Below are 16,292 nucleotides of genomic sequence, written 5' to 3' on the forward strand. Positions count from 1 at the left end.
TCCAGAGAAATCTGTTAGCGGCGACCCGACCGAGTAGAGATCTCTAGCAGCTTCTACACTTGTCACGAAAGTAAAACAGAGAGAGAGGAGTCTGCCGTTTCTTCTCTGGAGAAATCCAGAGAGAGATTAATCAAGCTTCCCTTTCCTATAAATAGCATCTCAGTTAGAGTGCATCACCATCAGAAAGAAATCAACCAAAGAACTCAAATTCCTGATTTAATCAGTACTTCTTCAGTTCTCACATTTCCAACTAAACAAACACTATGTCTCTTATCAGGAGCAACATCTTCGATCCATTCTCTCGTGATCTCTGGGATCCATTTCAGGGCTTCCCTTTCAACAACTCCCGATCTCTTGCTACAACTGACGAAACGTCTTCCTTTGTCAATGCGCGTATCGACTGGAAGGAGACCCTTTGTCAATGCGCGTATCGACTGGAAGGAGACCCCTGAAGCGCACGTCTTCAAAGCTGACCTCCCGGGTGTTAAAAAAGAGGAGGTAAAGGTGGAAGTGGAGGAAGGCAACGTGTTGAAAATAAGTGGCGAGCGCAGCAGGGAAAAGGAGGAGAAGAATGACAAGTGGCATCATGTGGAGCGAAGCAGTGGCAAGTTCTTGAGGAGTTTTAGGCTGCCTGAGAATGCGAAGGTTGATCAGGTGAAGGCAGCCATGGAGAATGGCGTTCTTACTGTCACTGTGCCTAAAGAGGAGGTGAAGAAGCCTGCAGCAGCCAAGGCCATTGAAATCTCTGGTTAATTTAATTTGGCCATGATTAATCAAGGATCGATGATTTTATGTGTATGTATGGTTTGTGGTTTATCCTTGGATTTTTTTTTTGTTATGGATGTGTTGTATGGTTGATTGGTTGCTTAACTAGTTGTGATGCTTGATCTCAGGGTGTTGGATTGTAATGTAATTGGCCATTAATAAACTACAGCTTTTTTCATAAAATGTGTTTATTTTTCTTTTGGTTTTCAAAAGTAGGTTAGATTTTTCATCAAACGATTTTTTGTTTTTGTTTTTATGAAAGTCTTGTCAACTAATTATTAGGTGCTTTCTATTTGATGACGACTAAGGAGAGTAAAAGAAAGGAATGAAAAAGAGTGCTCAGCGTTCTGTTCAGTAACTTGGTTGTTGTTTTTGTTAAATTGTGAGGTTTATAATCATAGTTTCAAACTGACAGATTAAATGCATATATCCAATTAAAAAAATCAGACTGGACAGAAAAATAGAACCTATCATTTGATGAGTTTTATTTTGAGTTCTATTTTGGGGGGGATGTCATGCTAATTTTTTTATTAATCAAAAATAAATAAATAAAATATCATGAAAAAAAAAATTGACAGAAATGCGATATGTAGATAAACCGATTTTTTTATTTATATCCAAAAAAATATATAAATTTAAAAAACTAACCCAACTGCCTGTTAATTTCCAAATCTATCCAAACCGGGAAAAAAATTTCCGGTTTCAATACCAATTTCCAGAAATTGGATCCTAAATCCGGAATAATTTTTTCCGGATTTAGGATTTCTTTTTCTTTTTTTCTTAAATCCGGAATATAATTTTTTTCGGAATTAGGATTTTTTTTTTTTTAGGAAATTTTTTTTTCCGAAAATTTTTTTTTAGGAAATTTTTTTTTTATTTTTCAGTTTTTATTTATAATTTATTTATTTATTGTATTGAAGTATTACAAATATTTAATATATTTTTTAAAAAATAGATGGAATACTATTTGATTTATTCGGACGACTGCCACAAATAATCCGGATCAACATTTTTCATGCCGGATTTTTTACGGCCGTAAGAAAAAATAATATAATATATCATATACAAGAGGAGGTTCCAATGCCTCATTTTTTCCATACCTCATCATACCTCATATTTTATATTTTTCTTTCAAAGTCCAAATTGTCGATCCGAACCGTTCAATAAAATATTTATACTAAAATATGCACATTTTAAAATATACATATAATATAATATATGTATATGTATATATAATATAATATATTTTTTAATATGGGTAGAAAATCATTGTTTTATGAACGGTTCAAAAACAGTTATTTTGTACCTATCTTAAAAAATAGCAAAAAGAAATCCAAAAAATATAAAATTTCATCTCCATCCATATTTTAGTATAAATATTTTATTGAATGGTTCGGATCGACAATTTGAACTTTGAAAACGAAAATATAAAATATGAGGTATGAAAAAAATGAGGCATTGGAACCCTCCTCTTATATTATATATACATATATATACATATATTATATTATATATACATATACATATACATATATTATATTATATTATTTTTTCTTACGGCCGTAAAAAATCCGGCATGAAAAATGTTGATCCGGATTATTTGTAGCAGTTGTTCGAATAAATCAAATTATATAGTATTTCATCTATTTTTTTAAAAATATATTAAATATTTGTAATACTTCAATACAATAAATAAATAAATTATAAATAAAAACTGAAAAAAAAAATTCCTAAAAAAAAATTTTCGGAAAAAAAAAAATTTTCTAAAAAAAAAAAAATCCTAATTCCGGAAAAAATTATTCCGGATTTAGGATCCAATTTCCGGAAATTGGTATTGAAACCGGAAAAAAAATTTCCGGTTTGGATAGATTTGGAAATTAACAGGCAATTGGGTTAGTTTTTTAAATTTATATTTTTTTTTGGATATAAATAAAAAAAATCGGTAGATAAAACGGAAATAATTGTTCCGATCCGCGGTATATTCTCCCGTCTGAATTAATCATAGTTAATTCTAAACTAAAGTTTAACGGCGCTAAGCAATAGAAAAAAGAAATGCAACGTTTCAATTATGCCCGTCCGGGCGACGGAAAAAAAAATAAAAAATTGGCGGACACAAAATCAATTTAGGAAGAGACTCATAACATAGGAAAAATAAATCAAGCCTACAACTTCGATAGAATTAAATGGCACTAATTAATTAATCAGCGTATATGTGCTGCCGATTTTTTTATAAATATCTAAAAAAAATAATTAAATTTTAAAAACTAACTAAAAATTACGCAGGATTTTTAAATCTACTCATACTCAAATTGCAAAAAATATTTACAGTAATTTAGTCTAAAACAGCAAAAAAAATTTGCGATTTAAAAAAAAATGCAAAACATTTTTGTGGTTTTAATTTTTTTTCTTTTTTTAATTTTTTTTATTTAAATAGAAATATTTATAATTTATTTATTTTTTACTGAAATATTAGAAATATTTAATATATTTCTTTGAAAATAAATGGAATACTATATAATTTTATTTATTAGAAAGATTGCTACAAATAATCCGGATCAACATTTTTCATACCGGATTTTTTGCAGCTGTAAGAAAAATTAATATATTTTTTATGTGTTATTCGAAAGAAATAAAAATACTTGGATTCTCAGTTATTGATCGCAGTTCAAAAGTCACTTTTAAGTAAATACAAAAAATATTGTCATTCTTCTAGTGCATTTAATTTCTAAAAAATTGTATCTATTTTTAAAAAAAATAAAAAATTTAAGTTATTTAATTATTGTTATTAAAAAGAATTCTCAAAATAGATACAACTTTTTATAAATTAAATGTACTATAAGGATCACAATATTTTTTGTATTATCTAGAAGTGACTTTTCAACTGGGATCAATAACTCAGAATTCAAGCATTTTTATTTTTTTTCAATAACACATAAAGAAATATATTAATTTGTCTTACATCAACAAAAAAAATTCAGCATGAAAAATGTTGATCCGAGTTATTTGTAGCAATCTTTATAGTAAATCAAATTATATAATATTTCATCTCTTTTCAAAGAAATATATTAAATATTTCTAATATTTCAATACAAAAAATAAATAAATTATAAATATTTCTATTTAAATAAAAGAAATCTGAAAAATGAAAAAAAAATTGAAACTGCAAAAGATTTTTACGGTTTTAGACTGAATTATTGCAAAAAAAAATTGCGGTTTGGGTAGATTTTGAAATCATGTACAACTTTGGTTAGTTTTTGAAATTTAATTATTTTTTTTTAATATTATAAAAAAATTGGCTATGCACTAGTGGTTAATTTTAATTTTGTACCCTACATGTAACACTGTGAACTTTTAAAATTCAGATTTAATTAAAATAATAAGTGGTTAAATCGAATTATATATATATATACGTATATACGAAATTAGTGACGTGGATGGTGAACAATAATTATACGATTAATTGTGTTAAGAAAGAGGAACAATAGGTGTTATATAAATCATTTAAACAATATCGAACAAGTGGAGGGTTTATTTTGCAAAAATACCACTTACAAGTGGGGGCCCCTTGTCATTCCCTCCTCTTCCCCTCCTTCCTTTCCTTTCCTGCCCCCATCTCTTTTCTTCTTTTCCTTTGTTTCCGCCAAGAGAGAAAGAACGAGAGAGAGAGAGAGTGAGAGAGAGACACCCCGGTGACCATTTTGCCCGAAAACCGAGATATAGGAAGAGGAGCTCAAATCTCGCACATCCATCCGTTCCATTGGTAATTCTCGTTTCTATTTCTCTCTCGTTTCTTGATTCCTTGTTTTAGGGTTTCGGTGAAAACCCGTAGAATCGTACCAAATTGATTATTCTGTGCCTTTGTTGTTTCTAAAGTGTAAATTGATTGATTTCGTGTTCCAAAGTGCAACCAAATTTCCAAATTACGGATTTTCCCAAAAATTGATTAGGGTTTAAATTGTAAAAGTGTCGGAATTTAATAAATTGACCTATGGATAGATCCTAACGAGCACGGCTAGCGGGATTGACGAGCTTACCGAGTCGCGAGATCGCGGACCCTCTACGTGCCCTACATAACCAGGTGCGGGGGTTCACGGGATCTGTTTTGGGGTTTATTCGTAGAACTAAATAACGGTGCATATTATTATATTTATATTGATTGCTTGATTTAAATAAACTGTGCATAGCATGTTGAATCTCTGATTGAAAGCATTGTTGCCGCATTGCATTAATTGTGATATTAGTGTAATTGAATTGTATAACTGTTATGATTCTCATGTTGGTACGGTTTATCGATTGTTGATCTGTCGTTTTGAATAAGTGAGTGGAACCACAGTATGACTTGGATTGATTGTGTGAAGTGAACAGTGTATCATAGTGGAAAGTCTAGCTAGCTACTAGACTTTCATCCAGGACCCTTATGCGCATCTGGAGAATGGCCCTAGTGAACCCAGTACCGGTTGGGTAAGGGAAGTGCAGTGTAATTTTAGGTAGAACTGTGGTTCAGTGGTTCAGTGATTCAGTGAAAGTGTCAGTGATTTCTTTTTGAGAAAAGTAATATTCTGTTGCATATTCGCGGAACATGCCCGTGAAATTTTAAGTGATGAATTGATGAGATTGTATGACTTGAAACCAGAACAATAGAACTGTTAAGCCGGAGGTGATCGATAGTTGATATCTGTACCTCATAACTAGACCTATATATATTATATCTGTGAAACCAAATCTTTCTGGAAATTCGTTGATTGATGTTGATGAGATGTGAATTGAAATCCGTTTGAATCTATTCCCGGTACATGTGCATTTATTATTAATGGTGAATAAATAAATAAATAAATACCCTTTTGCTAGTGTATTTAGTTCTGGTGATGGATTTCTCACAAATCCAGTAGCCCTTTAAATTCCGCACTGAGAAAACGGATGACAGGTTTTCTCACCCCCTCCCCTCGGGGAATTTTTCCCTTTGAACTGATATGTGCAGGTAAACGCGAGTGAAGTGGGACTCGGGCTCGACTCGTGAGTATAGGCCGAGCTAATAGGTTATGTCAAACCCTTTTTATGCCATTTTGAATGTGTAGTTGAAACCGTAGTCGGTTATTTTGATGTATAGGTTATTATCGAACCGTATTATGTTATAAAACCCTAACGGTATGTTTTAAATGGTTGTTATGATTTAAATGTTGAAATTGCATGTTAAACGTCATTAAAATTTCTAGTGAATGGGGAATAATTGTTTAGTTATACGGGGATTTGATCGGGTTTGAAAACGGGGTGAAATTCCACGAAAATGGGCAAAGGGATGAAAAACAGTACCCTTATTGCGGGCCGCAATAACCCTATTGCGGGCCGCAATGAGAGTAGACAGAGAAAAATTCGCAGCTTAAAAAGCCAACCAAGTCATTGCGGGTCGCAATGAATGGAGGCAGAAGTGCTGTGCAGAGGCTGGGAATTTTGGAATTTGTTGCGGGCCGCAATGAATGGAGACAGAGGCAAATTTCAAAGGCTGGAAATTTTGGGAAGTGTTGCGGGCCGCAACAGCCCTATTGCGGGCCGCAATGGGTTCTGAAAAATGTTGTTTTAGGGTATAACTTAGTCAAATTAAATCGGTTTTGAACCAAACTTGTTTTAAATCAAATCATATGATAATTTGACTAATCTGGACCGTCGGTTAAAGGATTTTCATGCAATTTGACTTCTCCAAAATAAAATTTTCCGTGCTCTATTGAGCGGTGCTTCGTAACCTCAGACAACGCTCGCAGGGGGCTGCCGCCCCCCTGCCACCCCCCGCATACTAATAGAATCAGGCCCACCCACATAAAAATATAATAATATAAATATAAATCCGCATGCATGAACAAAACCGCATTTTAAAACAAAACTGCGCGACCCCCTGTTCCGGGATGTGACACTACAAAACCATAAATCCTATTTTGACAAGCAGGAGGTGCCGTGACTACTTGCAAGGTAAAATGAAAAAAAAAAATGCTTACATAATTTTACATATAATCTAAATATATCTGTGATCTATCAACATTTTTTTTTTTTTTTTTTTTTAAACTTCGCAGAAGCTATGAAGTTGTAAGGGGAAATCGAATTCTCGACTTTTGAGTACAACAACTCTAGAATTTTTTCCTAGCCATTGTGCTATCTCCCCTTTCTCCTATCAACATTTATTATTGAAATATTTTCTAACAACTTAGATTGTTTTCAGTATACCGAAGAAACTTGCAATTTGCATCTTCAAGACCGGCTAATAGCTTCAATGTCAAACAATTGTCATGGAGACAACCACAGTGGTGTATTGCAATTAAAGTCCAAATTTAATTTTCACCATATACATTGTGATAGTGTACAACGACACTGACACTATGAAATACAAATAAGACTTTGATTATCCTCTAATATCTTATTTATATCTATATTTGTTCTTCAATTTAATAAATTTGTTTCACATTATATAATCTTTTTTGCAATGTTATTTTGCAATTAGTGTTAATTGAGAAGAAGGCCCTTAATGAATCAGTTTAAATCGTTGTTGTTTTATATTCTGCTTGGAGTTTCTTATATATATATATATATATATATATATATATATATATATATATATATATATATATATCATGCAATAATTTCCATTAATTCATGGTATTTGCATCTGTATGATGGCAAGATCATACATGGCAACTAATAATCCATTGTAACCAATACTTGTTGTCACACATAACAACACTAAATTTATTATTGATTTCATTTGTGTGTAGCTCATTACTCATGTCTCATGTGTGCAAAGGGTTAGCAACTAAAAAACCAGAACATAGGAAGAAAATGTGTATAATAGAAATGGAAAGAACATGTGTATAATATTGAACCTTTTATTCTGATTTTAAATCCAACCTAAATTTTTTTTGTAATTTTTTTGGATATGTGCAAATTTTATAATTAGCATGTTTTCTTAAACATGAATTTTTTGATTTCAAACATACGTCCTCTCACATGAAGGGCATTGCCTTTGTCAATAGAAGAAATGTTGGTTTTCGAAATTAAGTTAATTTTAGTTTCTAAACTTCTACATTTGTGCAATTAACTTTAAATTTCTTTTAATAGTCATGGCAAAAATAATTAATATTAAAAAGAAATCAGGAGTCAACAAAAAAAATAATTAAACACAATTTTTTTTAAATAGTATTTCTAAATTAAATTATTAAAATAGAGAGTGCCATGCATGTGCTTTTAGAAATAAAACAGAAATATCATTGCATATCCTCGATTAGACCTGTTAAGGGCTTGTGTGGCATTTCATTTATTATTTATGTGACAATTGTATTTAGTTTTATTTTTAATTTATAGATGCTTTTGGTTTTTCACTAACAAATTTGCCATGTTCTTGCAATTTAATTTTTTTGAACAAATAACCCAAAAAAAATAAAAGTTGAACAAATATAAACTAATTATTTAGTTCTCCATTTTATAGATGATAGATAATCATTAATCACCTATAGAGAATTTGAAATTTTCTCTGTCAAGCTGAAATCTATATTAGTAAGATTAAGAAGAAATTAAAAATAACTGTCAAGCACAAAATAAAAATTAAATTAATTTTAATTTTTAAACATCTACATTCGTGCAATTAACTTTTTAATTATTTTTAATGACCACGTAAGCAATTATTAATATAAAAGAAATAACGAAAACCGATAAAAGTTCGTTTTTAAAACAAAAATCTTTTCAAATTAAAATAAAAGTGCCTTTTAGAAATGAAAAGAATACGAACGCAGATGCTCGTTTACATCCTGTTAATGGCTTGTGTGTCTGATATATATGAACTACAACGGTAAAACCAAAGCATGATACTGTTGTACCAGTACCTCTTTTGTTTCAGAGACATTTGAGCAATTAAAACATACGCCATTGTTTCATGCACAGACTGCGAATCTTCTCTTCCACTCCTTTTGTACCTTGAGCGAATTGAACACCTCAGACATTTTCTTAGAGAAGTGCGTCTCTCAGTCTCACATCTCTTACTCAAACTCTAGGTAGCTCATCCAAGGAACTTATACACATGCTGTTAGAAATATATTTTGAAAACACAAAATTTATTTAAATAATTATTTATGTTAATATTAACGTTTTAATTTTATGAATTATGGAGCTAATTGTGAAATATTTTCTTAATCCAATTTCTACACAAAAGCTCATTGTCTATTGCCACTGAAAATCAAATCATGTAAATATGGTACATAGAAAGCTGTTTGTGTCTTTGATTAAATTTATAAATCTTGCCATTTACTCATATAATCAATTGACTTAATTTGCTCCAGCTACGCAAGCAATGAAATCAAATATCTGTTTGAGTTAATTTGCTAGCTGCGCAAGCAATGAAATTAATTTGCCAGCATGCATGATTACCGTTTATTACCGTTTCATTTCCATTGATGCATTTCGGTTCAATTTCTTAATAACAAAAGAAACGGTAATATATTGAATATTATTTTTAAGAGTCATGAATGCACAAATTGATTGATATCTATGGTTTTGCCTATAAATAGCACATACCATTTGGAGAGCAATAATCCAATAATTGATATACTCTCTTCTTCCTATTAGCTCCATATTTCATAAATTCAATTTCTATTCTCCCACAAATAAATATTTTCTATATAGAAAACATATTATTCTGCTATCATTGTTGAAAGAAGTTACATCAACCTCTACCACGGTTGCGCCCGCAGGCAGAGGAATACCGGCGTAACTTGGGGCAATCTTAACCGATTATTCCTACGCTTAGGACGGGAAGTTGCCTTAGGTCCGCATTTTGCAGCTCTGGGTAATAATGTTTTAATTATATTCTTGATTATATTTTTAATATAATTGTTATTTATTTTATTGATTAAAATTCAGATTTAAAATTAGTTGGTTAGTTCATATTTTTCCAACACATGCTGCGTTTCTCAAATTGGGATTTGTCCCTTCTCACCTTTACATTAGCAACCTTCTCTTGTCACTCTATTTGAAAACTGTCGACCTTTATCATGCACATAAACTGTTCGATGAAATGTCTCACAAGGACATCACATCATGAACTACTATGATATCGTCCCATGCCCCACACGGGCAATACAATGTTGCATTGCAAGTTTTTCAAAAGATGCTTCTGACTGACACTTGTATAATTCCTAATGAATCACTTGCTCCTCCGTTTTGCGATGTTGTACTAATTTTGTAGCAGACTTCTATTTGAATATGGGTCACAATTTCACGGGGGTTTGTTTGGAAACATGGTTCTGCATTGAATTTGGTTGTTTCGAGCGCTCTGTATGAATTCTACTCGAGGTTTAGGGAACCCAGTTCTGCACAAAAGGTGTTCGATGAAATGCCATGATACCGTCGTTTCTATTGGAGGCCAAAGAATGGGAAAAAGCTGTAGGGGTGTATAAAATCTAATGCATTCACTCTTTCCAGGTTTCTTTTATCATCCGTCTCTCACTGTTGATACCAGAGAGGCAATTAATTAAGATAATTCATTATCAATCCATCCCTCAAGGAAATTCACATCCTCTCCAATACCTGATAAGTATCAGGGAATCTTTATCTTTTAGAATTACTAGATCTGGACCGTTCTTTTTAACTTGGAACGAATCTCAAAGCCCAATAATATTGTCCCCTATGGTGATCCGAATCCCAAACCGTAAAGTGAGGATAATTCTCTGAAATACCTGAGAGGACAAGAACTCCCTTCAAGCAGTACAACTTAATTGTGTTGTTAAAAACCGTGCTAGTCGACATGTATTGCAAATGCTGGGATATGACGAGCTAAAATTTGAATCTAAATATTCACAATAAAAAGAATAAAACTCTAATTAAAGTACACATGTAATTTTTTTTTTTTTTTTTGAGAAAGCACATATGTAGAATTTTATAAAGGATTAAACTATATACAGTAAAAAAAATCATTTAAATTTTATTATATATAACTTTTTTTTTTTTTGAATTTGTAGGAGTGACTTAAGTACTCTTTTGACTTATTAGACAGTAAATCCGTTTCCTGACACCGAATATTTACAGGCTCAAACTACACAGTTGACCAAGTTTTGATAGAAATTCACATAATATAAGACCCTATTATATATGTAAGAGTTACTATAGGTTCTGTAATGTTCTATTATGTCTTTTCATTTCTTTATGTTGTTAATTGAAGGAAATAATAAAATTTGAAGCTTCTTAAAATGGACAACTTGAGTTGCTAGAAATTTCAAGTAAAATTAAGAATATAAAAATGAAGAAATATTTGCAAAACTAAAATTAACTTAAAAAGAAAAATATATTTAGGAAGAATCTCAAATCAAAGGAAAAAATTGAAACTTAACAAAGTTTGATACTATTGAATTGCATTATGTAATATTACTTAAGTAGACAATTTTAATTTGCACACTAAAAATCCATAATAAATACATAGAAATAGTACAGGTACTATTTTAACAAGCATGAAGCATTGTGACAACTTGCATGGTGAGACAAAAGCCTAAATAGTACAGGTACTATTTTAAAGTAATAATGTCCATTAACTATAATTTACAGTCTTATATTAAAAAAAATTGACGTTGTTGCTTCTCTGATAGCTTAGATTAATACTAGATAACACTGAAGAGGCTTCAGTTTTGCATACACAAAACCGACTAGTAGTTACAATACCAAACAATGTCATTACCATAAGATAAAGTTTTCTTATTAACGCTTCATTTGGTGCCACTTGATCAATTACAACGACAACGTCACTATAAGATAAAAATAAGAAAATTGTTAATTTTGATTATCCTCTAATATCCTATTTATAGATTATATTAATTTGTTCTTCAATTCAATAGATTTGTTTCACATTATATGATCTCTCTTGTTAATTTATTTTGCAATTTAATTATTTTGAGGAACTAAGAACTTATTCTAATACTACATAAATCACTTTTGTTCATTGTTGTTGTTTTATATTCTACTTAAAGGGTCTTATCATGCAACAATTTACATTAATTCATGGTGTTTGCATCGGTATGATGGTGATCATACATAAAAGCTAATAACCAATTGTAACCAACACTTATTGTCACACGTAACAACACTAAATATATTATTCATTTAATTTGCATGTAGCTCATTACTCATGTCTCATGTATGCAAAGAGTTGCAATCAAAATTTCAGAACATAGGAAAGAAAATGTATAATATAACATTAACAAACTGTTTAATTAGTACGTATTGACCAAATTTTTTGTGCTTAATTTTGTATCATTGGAGTTGTGTCTTTGTAGTAGCTTAAACATCTATAGTTGATTTTTTATTCAAATTTCAAATTCAACGTAATAATTTTTTTTTATAAAACAATAGATGTATGAGAATGTCATATTTACTAAGTTTTTTATAAAGAGATTACATTTTATATCTCATCATGGGAAAAATTATGGATTTGTTATTTTGCGTGATAATTTTTAATTAATTTTTGAAATGGAGATGCTCTAAGTTAATTTTCTATTATTTCTATGACAATTATTTTTAATTTCATTTAATTTCTATTTGTTTTTAGTTTTTCACTAACAAATTTGTCAAATTATTACGGTTAAAAAATTTGAACATAAATAAACTAGTTATATAGGAACCTGCTACGATGCTACATATATGTAGCATAGAGGCCCTCCGTGTAACGGCTCAATATTCGACTTTTCAAAATCCTAATGGTCGATCCGATCCGTTCATCTTGTTTTTCATATTAATATGTGTTTGGAGACCAAATTTTACATTTTTTTGGAATTTTTTTACTATTTTTTTAGATTTATTGAAAATCGTTATTTTTTTATGGTCCATATTTGCTGAAAACAACAATTTTCAATAAATCTAAAAAAAATAGTAAACAAATTTCAAAAAATATAAAATTTGGTCTCCAAACACATATTAATATGGAAAACAAGATGAACGGTTCGGATCGACCGTTAGAATTTTTAAAAGTCGAATATTGAGCCGTTGCACAGAGGACCTCTATGCTACGCGTAGCATGCTAGCATATTCCAGTTATATATATAATTTTCCATTTTGTAGACATTAACTATAACACCTGGAAAATTTCAAATTCTAATTTCTTGAAATTATTTTGGACTTATATGTATAATATTTGAAATCTAAAGAATTAAATATTAAAATACAAAACTTAAAAAAAAAAGAGAGAGAGAAGAACTAACGTGGCATTTTCTTTACCACGTGGGCCCCATGCATGAATGACTTCTAATTTTTAACCGACCTTCATTTACTTAAAGTTCTTTTATTGACTTAATATCTCCATTGATAAATATAACCAAATGAAATCGAAAGATAAAAAAAATGAGAGGAGAAAGAAACTTAGAACCAATTTTCTAAATATTTTGATAAAAATATATATGATTTCCGATTGGAATTCCGATTACGTCGCGTTGATTCTAAATAGTCATTTCAATTCGAATTGGATTTCTATACTGATCGCTATAAGGTAATCAAATTTCTTTATAATCTATGTTTTCGAGTTGTGTGGTCAAATTGGATGTTTAGGTCATGTACATATAATCGAATTTTTCTTAGAATTAGAAATTAAGTCATGTACATATCCAATCAGAAATGATAGAGAGGAAAATCCCAGTTTTGGATTTCTAGGGGCTGGTTCGTATGAACAGAAAATAAAATAAAGGTTAAATTTGCTAATTACTAATGCTTTAGTAAAACCCTCTTGTCAGAGGAGTTAAGTTGCAAAATAAAGAAGTTAAACTTTCGGATGGTACTTGTCAGAGAGTCTTTGATATAGATTTGTACTTGTAAGTTGGATGGAAATAAATTAACTAGGATAGGCTTTGAATCAAACTGAACCTTGATATAAAAGAGAATTGAACTGGATATATTTGTAGTTTGTGAAATTATATACTTGTACTAGACTTTGAACATTGATATGGAAATTGTTTGACCTTGAATAAGACATAAATTAAAAATATAAAGTAAATATATTAAAGGTTAAGAACTAAGCAATAATTAATATATGAAGTCATTAATTAGCAATGAATAAGAAAAACAAGTGATCAACTAGTTGCTTAGTGTGTACATATATATTGTTTTGTAACGATAATTTATAAGTATTAATCGAGAATATGTTATTATGCTATAGGCATATATACTGTGGAATAAGACTTGACAGGATTGCTCGGACAACTGATATGCAATGATTGCTCGTTCTATTTGCCCTACGATATGAGGTGCGAGGTTATTGGATTGGTCTGAGATTCATGACTAGGAATTAAATCGTAACTCGCTGTGCATTTTGAATATTTGATTGACTGCATTGATTGAACTGTTGCATCATATGCATAGCCCAATACAACTGAAACTGAATTACAGGTAAGTCTGTTGACTGTCATGTTGATATTGTTTATCGATTGATTGTTCTGATTGCAAATGATTGATTGAGACCACAGTGATTGAATTAATTGAATATGAAATACTGTAATCCTTGAACCTCCATATAGTGGAGAAAAATGATTAATATATTGTAAAGTTTAGCTAGCTACTAAACTTTACTCCAGGACCCTTATGCGCATATGGTGAATGGCCCCAACTGAATCCAGTACCGGTTGGATAGGGGATATTGAATAAATGTGAATTGTGATTGTGAAACTAATGAACTGTGGTAACTGTCTTATCATTGATTTTCTTTCTGATAATGACAGTATTGTAATATTGTTTTCATATTGGTTCTGTTAATAATATGTCATAATAGTTAGAATGGTATAAGCCCTGACACGACAGATACATGTTATAGTATCTTTCAGTGTTACCAGACTATAAATTGTAAAGTTAAGAAACCAAATGTTACCAGACTTAGTGGTTCTAAAGATAGGTCTCAAACATTACCTGATGTTATGGTTTTAAAAGATTTTTACCCAAACCATTTATTCTAATAAGATTCTTAGAGTTCTAATTTAATTATGAAATATTTGTTATTCAATTGGATATTGTTATTGAGCATTTGCATTCGTCATTATGAAATAAACTGGTTGTTTCTCGTGCGGTGATTTCATTCTGAATATAGATTTTCTTCGAATCCAATAATCTGAGTGGCAATCAGCACTGAGAAATAATTTATTATTTCTCACTCGTTTCCCCTTGTGGGTTACAGGTTTATTATACGAAGATAAAGAGCGCTTCCGGGTAATTGACAGCAGGGCCACCTAAAGGTATGGGATTTGGGTTTATTATATCTGACAGGGTGCAGAGAATATATCTCTAGCATCATCCACTATAAAATGTCAGATAAATATTGTAAATAAATTGGGATGTGGAAAAAATAATGGATGTATTGGCAATGCATAAAAAGATCCATGCCTTGTGTTACGTATATTGAATGGTAAATAGGCGCGGTAGGAACTGTCGCACCTCCGAATCGGGGGTGTGACATTAACTAATCAACTTAGAGAAAACTATGAAAATCCGATCCATAAAGGGGTTGATTTTCTGCAACACAAAGCCCTCTATAATCATTAATTTTCTACGGATACAGTGGGTTTTGTGCCGTAGAAAATCAATATCTATATAAAGCAGAATCACTGTTCACGATCCATTCACTAACTGGTTGATTTTTTTTTCTTGCAAATTCTCTGTGCAGATTAAAAAAAAAATCAATGAATTAGACTCATTGAGTCCGATATTACTATATTTGATAAAAACGATGCACTCTTTCTGTACATCTGAATTTTATAATTTCTATGAATAAGGATTTCCATAAAAACCTGCTTTGATACAATGGATATCTCAATTGGAAATTCTTTGTTACATGTTTATTCAAGGTTTAATAGGCAGGATGACGCACGGCACGGGTTGTGTTTGATACAATTAGAGGTTGGCAAAAACCCGGGTCGGGTATACCCGCCCGTACCCGCTGCCCGGGGTACCCGTGCCCGAGCCCGGGTATGGGTCGGGTACTCGGGTACGCGGGTACGGGAAAAAACCGGACCGGACCCGTTATTTTGGACCAATACCCGACCATACCCTACCCGAGTTTACCCGTACCCGACTACTCGAGTACCCATACCCGTATACCCGAGTACTGTTCATCCATTTCAAAATTCAAAAAATCTGAATTCCCCCCCCCCCCCCAAACCAACAAAAAAAACCAGAAAAAAATAGAAAAAAACCAGAAAAAAAAACAAAAAAAACCAACAAAAAAACAAAAACAAAAACAAAAAAACCAGAAAAAAAAACAGCAAAAAAAAAAAAAAAACAAAAACAAAAAAAAAACCAACAAAAAAACCAGCAAAAAAAAAACAGCAAAAAAAAAACCAACAAAAAAACCAAAAAAAAAAACAGCAAAAAAAAACCAACAAAAAAACCAAAAAAAAAAAACAGCAAAAAAAAAAAATACCCGTACCCGCCCTACCCGTACCCGTACCCGCCTTACCCGTCAAGGGTACACGGGTAAGGGTATAGGACGGGTAGGGTATGGTTTTTGAAAATTATACCCGCCATATCCGTAC

The 16,292-nt window shown here is 31.2% G+C and overlaps 1 pseudogene; it reads left to right on the forward strand.

The window, feature by feature from the left end:
• The first annotated feature begins 203 nt into the window (after nt 1-203).
• LOC144564819 (16.9 kDa class I heat shock protein 2-like) lies at nt 204-812 on the forward strand (annotated as a pseudogene).
• Nucleotides 813-16,292: the final 15,480 nt, after the last annotated feature.

This window comes from Carex rostrata, chromosome 13 (genome assembly GCF_964058835.1).
Source record: "Carex rostrata chromosome 13, lpCarRost1.2, whole genome shotgun sequence".
NCBI classification, from domain to species: domain Eukaryota; kingdom Viridiplantae; phylum Streptophyta; class Magnoliopsida; order Poales; family Cyperaceae; genus Carex; species Carex rostrata.